Raw genomic sequence first — 11928 nt, forward strand, 5'->3', positions numbered from 1 at the left:
GCGAAACCCTTCTTGCCTTCTTTTCTCTAAGGACCAAACACAATTGTACAGTTAACAGTGGTACATAATATGTTACTCATTGCTGGAAGGTTTACAATTTTTAAAAATTCCTATATCTCCCTAAAAATAACCAGGTGTTGTAAGCAGTTTCTTGTGTCTTTTCCCAGTTACACATGCATTATTCTCTTATAAAAACGCACGAAGACTATCATAATATACACATTGTTCTGTACTTTGTATTCTCTGCTTCACAAACTCCGAGTATATTAATATTGAGTACGTCTTCCTCCTTTCTTTTTGATGACGGCAAAGTATTCGGCTTTGGAAACCATAATTTATTTAATCTCTGCTATTGCCATACATATAGGTTTACAATGGTTTCCTTTTAGAAAAAATTCTTTACTTAATAAACCTGCTGCACTACAAAATGGATGAATTGTAAAATAATTAGCCACAGGATTCCTCCACGTGAGTGATGGGACAGGGGGAGGGGAGAGCTTCTGCAGGCCCTCCTGGTACGAAGTGAACTGGGGATGTCCGCCGCCCTCCAGCTCACTCCACACCTTTGGAGCTTGGCTTTCCTTGATCGGGAGCTGCTGTTCTGGGGACCCGAGGGTCTCTTTGATCCTTGCAGGAGATCCATGAGGTCAAAACCACCTTTGTAATAACAGACAGTCCTTGCCCTTTTCACTCATTTCTCGTGTGTGGAGGGTGGCATTTCCCCTGTGCAGAGCAGATGTGAGAATACAGCTGTCTTTTATTAAATCAGGTATCACAGAGATTTGCTGTGATACTTGATTTAGTAAAATATATATTTTATATAAAATATAAAATAATGCTGCTCTTTTCACTAATTTGTTTTGGATAATAGAGGTATTTTTCATTAAAAAAAGATGTTTCTATGTGAAACATGAAATAGGTTCATCATTGCTTTAAAATTAATTGATAAATGAAATTTTAAAAAAGATTCAGTTAATAACCTACATAAACAAAAACTCTTAGTGGTCCTCAGTGATTTTTAAGAGCGCAAAGGGACCCTGAGACCAAAAAGTTGGAGCCTTTCTATTCCTGAGATACAACGCAGAGATAGATTGCCTACAGCAATGTGGGAAAGCACCTAGAAAAACAACGTGAGTGTGTAGAATTCCCAACTCCTAATCCTCTGTGACAAAGCTGATGTGGGTTGGGTAGTGTAGATGCCTGGATACTATTAACCTTCTGGGGGATTAGTTTCATTTCCTCACTTTTACACTATGGGAAAATAAAACTAAAATAAGATTAGAAAGGACGTGGGGTCCTTGATCCCTGGATTCCTTGAAAGGACATTGGATTCCATGATCTCTGTCCGGGAATGGCTTCACTTCAAGTTGGAGCACTGGCATATCCACAGGCAGATGACAGCGCAGGGCTCTGCCAGCATATCTAGATCCCCAAAAGATGCTGAGTGAAATCACTACTTCAAAGGGGAACTGACATAGAAGGAAACAATTTTATTGGAGAAGGTTATGACCTCTAGGTGTATGATATGTGAGTAGTTGAACTAGATAGGTAATTGATAATCTCTTATAAAAGATTATTCCTTCCATTGTCAAAGATTTGAGTAACTAACAATTTGAACCTTTCAATTCTGTGGTCTTCATAATTCTTGGACTCCAAGGGCCAGACGGTGCCCCTGGAGAGAATCTCACAGACCCTCTTTCCTGGAGGTGAGGGGTGTGTCATTATTGAAACTCCTGGAACCACTTTTCAGTATGTGGTTCTTGCAAAATGAAAGGAAGATCTATGAGTTTAGGTTTAGATATTTGAGTTGCTCGAGAACAGAATTTCAATACTCTAATAATTAGTTCAGACAAGTTTCTATCCTATAGTAATTGTGTTATTTTTTTACTGTAATAAAATCTTTAGAGATGATCAATGATTATTTATATGTAGTTATTAGAAGATTATAGAATTCTAGGTGTATATCTATCATTGGGAAAGCCCTCATTACAGCCTTAACTAAAATTTTGCCTTTGAAACATTGGAAATTTCTGGGTAGGGAAAGGTAATTTTCCTTGAGATCGACTCTCTTTCTCTTTTGCCAGTTTTAAAAAAGTGTCCTTTACATATGTCCACTCATAAAGGAAGTTTTGCTGTGCAACGTATTGAAGAGTTCGTGATTGGCAAGGCTGAAATATTTACTTTACAAATACAGTACACTGACAAGCAACCAAGTTTCCAGACTCAATGGTTCCCGCTGGGTGATAGACTCCAAATTGAGGAAGACAGGGACCCTAGGTACAAAGGTGAGAGAGGAACCCTTTACAAACCAGTGCATCAAGCAACCTGAAGAAAGTACAGGCCAACTTGGAACACTTATTGCTAAGAATAGAATAGGGACCCCTAGAAATTTGAAGCTAAAAAGTTATGAGTCCTAACCTCCTATACTAATACTGTAGGAAAACCCTGTCACCTAAGTAATAAAGAAATGAATTGCAATGGAATGTCCTAGACATTTATCATAACAAAAGAGAGAACAGTGAGGAGAATAATTTCCCTAGAGAACAAGGGAAGCATGACAGGAAGATATAGGTTTACAAAGAGGCCTTCAAGTATAGAGGCTACAGAAAACTTGTCTTAAACATCCTTACTTGGGGTGATCAAGCTTCAGATAACCCCAAACTGAAGATACCTTTAGTAAGTTTCAGTGTTGAATATTAAATATAAACGTAAATCCAGAACTAAGGCTATGTGATGGTTTTAAGCAAAAGAATATCTTTTGTAGAGGGTATAAGCTCCGATAATGTAGACGTAACACAACTAATAGTGAATGGGGTGGGGTAGAGGTGAGGGTATATGGAAAAGAAAATAAGCTCTCTGATTGCCTTCTAGGTATGAACTGGGAGTAAAAGAATATTACTTCAAATTAAATATTGTGTCAGAGAAGGTTTTAGCTAATTATCAAGAAGGCTCATATTAAGACACCAATGGGCTCAAAAAGAAGGGACAAAGATATTATGTAAAGCTGTCAGTGTAAGTGCAGCCATTAGACCATAACTACAAATACTCTGAAATATCTAAGCATACAGAAAAGAGAGATAGAGAATACAGATAACATAGTGACAGACTACATAGGTATATCAACATATATTTTAAAATATAACAAGATTGGTATCAAATACATCAATTGATTCAATAGCTTTAAGTGGCCTATTCAAACAAAAAGATTTTAATATTTCTGTAAACTGCTATGGAGTAATTGCCTCCAAATATTATCAAGTGCAAAAGATAAAGTGGGAAAAGTTGCATATAGCATGCTACGTTTATCTAAAAAATGGGCTTATGAATATCTATGCATATTTGCTCTTATTAAAATGAAACAATATACATATAGTTTACATATGTATATATACGTATATAATATATATATTATGATATACATAATATACATATAATGTGAAATACATATAATGTAAAAATGGAGGAGGGAGCACAGGGAGAAAAGCTAGATTTCCCTGAACTTTCCTTCTTTGATAGATTTGACTCTTGAATCATATTAATATTTATATAAATATAAAACCAATTGAATCAAAGATATAGAAAACCCTAAAGTAGAAATTAAAGTGAAACTAACATTCAGGCAGCAACAGAGCCACACAAAGAGCAATACTTTGAAGTCATTTAAAACACAATAATTGAATGGTGCATCCCTTGATAGCCATTCCCCAAGGATATAAATGAACTGAAAAATAATATCAAGCAGTTTTCAATAATTGCATTGGTGGTAATATTGATATCATTATTCTGAAGTTATTACAATGGGAGAAAGCAAATAGGTAATTACGTGAGTATCACTAGAGAGTTTTTCAGCCTAAGAAAAAAGGCTATAAATGTGAAATCAAACAGTGAAGTGTTCTGTGGATACCCTGCAAAGAAGGGACCCTCCCCTCAAGTTTGATTTGTGTGTAGGGCCTGATGGTGCCGCCTCCGTCCTCCAGAGGGTATGAAAGTCTCATAACTCAGATAACTGAGGTCTCCGGGGGAGCAGGGCAGGCCTCTCACCAGGTCTGAAATGGCTTGTGAGTGTGAGTAAAAGAACCTGGCTGGGGTTTTGCTGTGGTCAGGAGGCGGGGCCGGCATGAGGGTAAGCTGGTGGCGGGGGCTTGCTGGTTAGAAGCAGGGAGCATCTGGCCCTTCTTATCAGCTCACTCAGACGTGGGGTCAGGCAGGGGAGGCGGGGGAGGGAAGGAAGGCAAGGGATGAGGCTTAAAAGCTGTCAGCAGTCAAATATCAAAAAGCAGAGTTGGATTCCTTGTAAGTAGATTTTGAATTGGGAATGGCAGTATGAATTCATGGTATATATTTCTTTTAAAATGTGAACGAGAAGACATATTTCCTGATATATTCCCAGAAAGACCTAGAACTTACCCAATAGTCATGAGTGTCCTTACTTCCTAGATTGTGGTCTCTCAATACTGTTTCCTACTAAAAGAAAACCAAGTTTCCTGATAGAAATGGTAAATCCTGTATCAGGTGCAAGAACTGAGCAGGATAAGCCTGGAATGACTTGTCACACTAAAAAGCAAGGAAGGAGATGGGGCTTCCCTGGTGGTGCAGTGGTTAAGAATCCACCCGCCAATGCAGGGGACACGGGTTCGAGCCCTGGTCCGGGAAGATCCCACGTGCCCACAGCAACTAAGCCCGTGCGCCACAACTACTGAGCCTGCAGTCTAGAGCCCGCGAGCCACAACTACTGAAGCCCGTGCGCAGCAATGAAGACCCAACACAGCCCAAAATAAATAAATAAAATCAATAAGTAAAAAGCAAGGATGCCTCTCAGAGACTACTGGGGTCAGGCCTAAAGGAGCCAGGAGCCGCTGTGAAGAGGCCTCCCATGTCCCAAGTGGGGAAACTTTGATCTCCAGCTAAAAATATATTGAATAACTACAGGGACTTGAAATGCACAAAATATATTTAAATTCCTCAAGTTCACAATGATTCCTTCAGAATAAAAAGAAAAAAAAGAAACTCACTGGACACCTTCAAAAGGTATAAGGAAACCAGTCCACTCTGGCAAAGCAAGGGAGAAGGTCAAGCTTTCATCTGCCTTTCTTCCAGGAGCTGTGCCTCAGTGCAACCACACAGCTGATTAGGGAGAGTTTCTCTTTATAGATGCATCCAGTAAGTGACGGGAGAAGGGAAACTGTAAAAGAGTGTCACCATGCTTCAAATCCTTCATGAAAAGATAAATCCAGGCAATGATCGTCAAAGGCTACTCACATCACAGAAAGAGGCCGAGCGTTGAGTGCAAACCGAGAGCAGTAGACACCTGGACCTCCAAGTGGTCTGCAAAGAAATCAGCTGGAACGGGATTTGGCCTCCAGATGGAAATACCAGTGTCCGGGAGACACAAGGGAGAGGGGCAAGTAAGAGGCGGAGGTAGAATCCAGATGTGGGCAAGTCTGCAGGACAAGGAACTGCTTTCTTCAGTATACTGCAAGGAACAACAAAAACAAAACAAAACAACAACAACAAAAAGGGGGCAAAGGAACCTATTTAAAGGAACAGATGAGAAGGTCTTGGACATCAACCATGATGGAGTAAACTGGTTTTAGACTCACCCTCCCACTTCAAACAATCATAAAATGCAACAAAATAGGTAAGGCACTCTCTGTGGGAACTGGGCCACAGCCAGCTCAGGCTGGCATCCTTGAGAGAAGAAACCACGCAATTTGAGCCATGTGCCTCCTGGCCCCGATTTCTGTGCGGGTGCAGGGAGGTGAGACCGAGTGGAGAGGAGGCATCTCCCCTTGCCGTGGGAGCAGAGACTGGAGATTGGGCCGCTGAGAAAGACGGGTTTGGCAGGCGTGATGCTGCAAGAGGAGGGACTGTGTGCAGAAGGGCAGGCACGCAAACACCTCGGCTGAGGGTCCTTAGCCAGGGGCTGGACTTCTCAAGTCCGGGGCAAGACTCTGCAAGGCCTGGCAGTCAATGGAAAAAAAAATCTGTCCACCTAGATTTCTATATCCAAGGAAAATACCCTGTTTTAAAAAAGGGTGAAATAAAGACATTTTCAGATAAGTAGGAACCTACAGAACTAGAACTTATTCCCAAAACACCAGGAAGTGCAATTTAAAACTACACGGAGATACCGTTACACACCCACCAGAAGGGTTAAAATTAAAAAGACAGAAAACAGCAAATGCAGGGGAGGGTGCCGAGCGCGTGGGGTTCTCAGACATTGCTGTAGGTATGTAAGTGGTGTGACCAGGTTGGAAAGTCTCAGATAGATACTTATAAAGTCAAATATACATCTTTCCCAGGATCCAGCAATTCCACTCCAAGGCATTTGCTAAGGAGAAATGAAAGCATATTGCCACAAGAGGACTTGTGTGAGCAGCTATATCCAAAACCTGGGAACAATCCAAATACATCAACAGGGTATGTCCTAAGAGGCTATGTTACAGTATAAGCTGTGTTATATTTACACGGTGAAATATGGCAAAGGAATAAAAAGAATTAAGTCTTGGTACATAGGACATTGTGACTGAACCTCGAAGAACATATTACATTGGGTGAAAGAAGTTAGACACAGATGGGTACATGTTGCCTGCCCACTTATGTGATTTTCTAGAACGGCAAAACTCCTCTATGATAACAGAAGTACAATCAGTGGTTTCTGGTGGGCTGCATGGTAGCAGGATGGATTGCAAGGGGGCAGGAGGGGACTTTCAGGGGTGATGGAAAGCTTTTACATTTGGATTGATATGTTGATGACGCAAGTGTTTATATTTGACCAAACTCTGAGAACTATACACTTGAGATCTGTACGGTTTTGGGTATGTGAAAAATTTCACCGGAATTCAAAAAGCATTTTAAAATCAAAGGAAAGCAGTTTATGGGCCTTTTTGGAATTGATTTGGAAAAATCCACTGTTAAGGACACATCCATGAGGCAGTGGAGAAACTGGGGCTTTGAATGAGTTATTTGATGATATTAAGGAAATATTTTTGGTGTGATAATAGTACTATTATTGTGACAAAGGTATTGTTATGTTAGAAGAGTCCCGACTGTTAGAGATACACACTACCTATTTATGGAGGAAGAAATAGGATATCTGGGATTTACTTCAAAATAAATCAGTGGAGGTGGGAGGTGGAAATGTCCTGGGGGTATATGGATGACACCAGATGTCCACATACAATTGTTGAAGCTGGGTGATAGGTACAGGGTGTTCCTTACGTTACTCTTACTGCCTCTCTGTATGTGAGGCCGGGGCCTGGACTTGCCTCCTGGGGCCTCGCAGCCTCAGTCCTGCTGCGTCCCCAGCGGGCCTCCCGCGTAGCCCCGCCCCGCGCCCATCCCTTAAAGAAGTTTCTGTTAAAATGTTTAAAGTACAGTAATTGCTAGCATTTCAAACAAAAATCCAGCTTTTGGGCTTTTCTTGAAAGCAAAACAAACAAACAAAAGCAGTCCACCCGCATCAGGCCCAGTCGCCTTCCGCCATCTGCCGGAGCCGAGTGGCCGGAGCGCCACTGGTCCGAGGCGCTTCTGTTTGTCCCACCCGGAAGCGGAGGGGACCCGCCGGCCCGAGCCCACGCGGCCCCTGGAGCGCGAAGGCTGGGGCCGCAGCGCCATCTGGCGACGCAGCGGGCCCACTGCGCCCTTCGGGTAGAAACGCAGGCTCCGGTGCGGGAGCGCGGCGAGGTCAGCGCAGGTGCAGAACCGCGACGCTGTGACTGGCGCTAACCACCAGTAAGGCCGCTGTTACGAGGCTTTGGAGGGAAGACAGTTCCATGCTTCCGTCTAGCGTTTGTGCTGAGGTAATTGCACTTCTCAGAGTTGTGCTGACCCAGGGGGATGTAGAGCCCGCAGCCTGTGCCAACGCGTGGGTTGCGCTGTATTGCCCGGCAGGGTGGGCCCCGGAGACCCAGAGGGTTCAGTCTGCTCGGTTTCCTGGAATCACGGGTCCTTCTCAAAACAAACCCAAACTGAGTGCTGCCGGAATAGGACTGATGGGGATATAAACCGTTATCAACTGAAAAGCTCTGAATTCAGTTACGTGCAAGTCTGTTCCAAAATACGATGGGAGAAATGGCTTTAACTGTCTCATGAAGCCTTTGGATCATTATTGCAACATGGAGCTAATTCTTTTGAATCATTTACTACTGCTGTAATAATAACTTACTGTCTGAAAACTTTAACCTTTTTGTATAAATTTACTAACTTGGAAACTTTAGACATATTGGCCCAACTAGCCATTATATGTTTTAGGCATTTATTGTGTCCACTGAATGTCAGGCAGTGTGTTAAAAGGATGAATATGACATTCCATGTTGTCAATAGGCACCCAGCCTGCAGGGGAAAAATACCCGAGAGACCTACTGATAGGGTGTGATGGGTGTGACACTTGCTATAGCGGATCCTGAGTATTATTTATAGGATTAGAATAGTGCGCCATCTAGAGGAAGATCTCAGTAGTCAGACTTAGCAGTAACCACCCCAAAGATGTCACATTGGGGTATGGATAGGAATGAACCCCATTCTGGTTAAGTTCCACTTCTGTGCTGTTGGGAATGTTCTTCAGGTAAACTTTGGAGAGAGATTGAAGTGAGAGAGGTGTGCGAGAGGTTAGAATCTATCTTCCTGAGCTTACTGCGTGAACTGTTGAGTTAGTTAACATGATTATAATTTTTATCGAGGGTCCGCCCTATGTCAGGTTCTCTGCTAAGCACTGCAGGTTTCTCCTCTGCCCTAGATACTCTGGTTCTTCCCTCCAGCGGCAGGACTGTATGAGGTCCTGGGGTGCAAAATTTAAGGAAGTGCTTGTGTTACGCAACGCAAGTTCCTGCGCCCGATGCCCAGTGAGGCCAAACAAACCGAAAATATCGGGGTTTGGAGCAGAGAAAGGTTTATTGCAGGGCCATGCAAGGACACAGGTGGCTCGTGCCCCCAAAGCCCCAAGATCCTTGAAGGGTTTCAGCAAAGCACTTTTAAAGGCAAGGTGAGGGAGGGAGGGGGTGTGGTTGGTTGTTGCAGATTTCTTGGTGTCGGAATCCTTTGTTCTTAACAGCTGTTCAGGGAGGTCACGTCACGATGTTCCTGTAAACCTGCAACAAGACAAATGCTATCCTCTGTTCTGCAACTTTTTATCTCTGTATGAATGGACTCTTAAAGGTCAGAGCCCTGAGAATAGGTTATTCTGTATATTTCAGGCTATAGACAGCATTCTTGTACCAAAGGTGCAGAGCCAGCATGGCTAAGCACAGGCAACAGAGCACAAAGTTTAAAGTAAAAGGAACAGATCCAACATGGAGTCAGAGTCGTTCGTCCCCATGGCACTTGCTCGCAGAGGCTGACCCTCCACTTGCATGACCCTGAGAGCCCCTCCTTAAATTCAGTGCCCCCCCCGGCCCCCTGCAGCCACATGTGTACCTCTCTCATCTGGCCCTGGTTCCCATTTTCTGAATGAGGAAACAGAGAGGTTGATAATGCTTCTACGATCACACAGCTTGGAAGTTTCTGAGGTGGAACATGAATCCTATGGCTTTGTGTGACTCTGGCATCCTTACACTTAACACCTAGGTTATGTAGTTTCTTCCTGTGGCTCTAGGAATCCCTGGCCATTTTTTAAAAAGATATCTCCACTGTTAGCATCTTTACTTGATTACAAAGCAGTGGAGAAGGGCTCTGGGGTTCACCTCAGCGGGGAGCCTCGGGGGCCTGAGCTGTGAGTCCCTGCTTGGATGGGAACGGTGGGTTGGGACTTAGGTGCCATAGGCAAATGGCCGCCTTAAGGCTGAGCGTACAACCTGGCAGGTGAAGATGTTGCTGAAATTTGGCCTCTGTACACCAGTGCCGGATTAAATCTCAAGACACAGAGTTTTGGGTGAAGTAGAAAGAAGTAGCTTTATTGCTTTGCCGGGCAAAGGGGGCCACGGCGGGCTAATGCCTTTAAGACTGTGTGTCGCACGCTGGAGGCGGGGCAGTGAGGCGTCTTATAGTGTTCAAGGAGCAGGGCGTGATCAGCTCGGGCACATTCTTCTGACTGGCTGGTGGTGAGGTCATCGAGAGTCACCATCATCCACCTTCTGGTTCCAACCAGTCTGAGGTCTGCGTGCATGTGGGCAGCATCCAGTTAACTCTTCCGCCTGGAGGGGGCTTCAGTATCTGCAAAACAGCTCAAGGACGTGGCTGAGAACAGTATCTATAGTCCTTGAGGAGGAACTACAGGTCCTTGACTTGGTTTAATGGCTAAAGTACTATTATTTTTTCTTGCTTGACTGTTTTCCTTTCTTTCTGCATTTTCTCACTTCTCTGATTACATTTATTCTTTAACTAAAGGTTTTTTTTACAGACAAAAGGCAGGCGGAGGACAGGAGTGGGGGTTTGTTCTGGAAAGGCCTCACAGGGTCCTGCGTGGTTACAAAGGCTTCTGCAGCTGCCATGGACGGGCCTGGTTGTGTACAGCAAGCCCGTCCTGTGGGGAACCGGCCCTCACGCTTCTCTCACCACCCCACCGAGGCCACACGTGCCTCTTGGCACTTGTCACAGACTGAAGCTCTATTTTGCGTTGTCACTTAATACAAACACTGATGCTGATCATGTCAGAGGTCATAGCAGTGTCTCCCATCTGTTGTGAGCCGGCCAGGACAGTCCCCCGTTTCCTGTGCTATCTCGTTAGGCTTCGTGACAATCTCGTGGGAGAAGAATCATCCTCATTTGGGATAAAGAAGATGTGGTACATGTATACAATGGAATATTAGTCAGCCAGAAAAAAGAATGAAATAATGCCATTTGCAGCAACATGGATGGACCCAGAGATTATCATACTGAGTGAAATAAGTCAGGCAGAGAAAGACAAATACCATACGATATCACTTATATGTGGAATATAAAATGACACAAATGAACTTATCTACGAAACAGAAATAGACTCACAGACATAGAGAACGGACTTTTGGTTGTCGGGGGTGAGATGGATTAGGAGCGTGGGATTAGCAGGTGATAACTATTATATAGAGAATGGATAAACAATAAGGTCCTACCGTATAGCACAGCAGCCTATATTCAATATCCTGTGATAAACCACAGTGGAAAAGAACTTAAGAAAAGAATCACCCCTATTTGACAGATGGGGACCTGAGGCTCAGAGGGTGAAGTGACTTGGTCCATGGCACACAGGTGGTCTGTGTCAGAGCAGGTGACACTCAGGTCTTTGTGTGATTCTACTGCTCCAGACACCCTCTCTGCAGCCTCTCTGTGTGTAAAGGACTCTCTTCACGCACTAGTACGTGAAGGAGGTGGCCGCTGCTTCACCTCTTTTTCTGTGGTGAGGATGATGCTCCACTAAGGCCTATTCAAAGAGTGTGGACTAAGTGGTGAACGGTGTGGAAAGACCCAAAGGAAGTGCTGAGATAACCATGCTGCCGGCGAGTGAGATTAGGACCAAGGAGAAGCAGAGCCTCCGGCACCAGGGCTGTGCTGTCTGTCCTGGGGTCCACCTGCCTCCGAGCAGACTCAGGGAAACCTGCTCTTTCATTGACAGGACGTGGGCACCTAGAAACTCAGAACAGCTCACTTGGTACTTGTTTTAAAAATAACCTCACTGGGCTTCCCTGCTGGCGCAGTGGTTGGGAGTCCGCCTGCCGATGCAGGGGACGTGGGTTCGTGCCCCAGTCCGGGAGGATCCCGCATGCCGCGGAGCGGCTGGGCCCGTGGGCCGTGGCCGCTGGGCCTGCGTGTCCGGAGCCTGTGGTCCGCAACGGGAGAGGCCGCAGCGGTGCGAGGCCCGCGTACCACAAAAAAATAAAAAATAAAAAAAAATAACCTCATTCTTAACATTTTGGAAATATTATTTTTTCATTAGCAATGTCTGCTTGTAATTGGATATTTATTCCAATGAGAAATAATGACCAGGTTCACTTCTAAAATGTTACAAAAGTGATA

This window comes from Monodon monoceros, unplaced genomic scaffold, assembly GCF_005190385.1.
Source record: "Monodon monoceros isolate NGI ecotype Baffin Bay Population unplaced genomic scaffold, NGI_Narwhal_1 Super_Scaffold_4, whole genome shotgun sequence".
NCBI lineage: Eukaryota > Metazoa > Chordata > Mammalia > Artiodactyla > Monodontidae > Monodon > Monodon monoceros.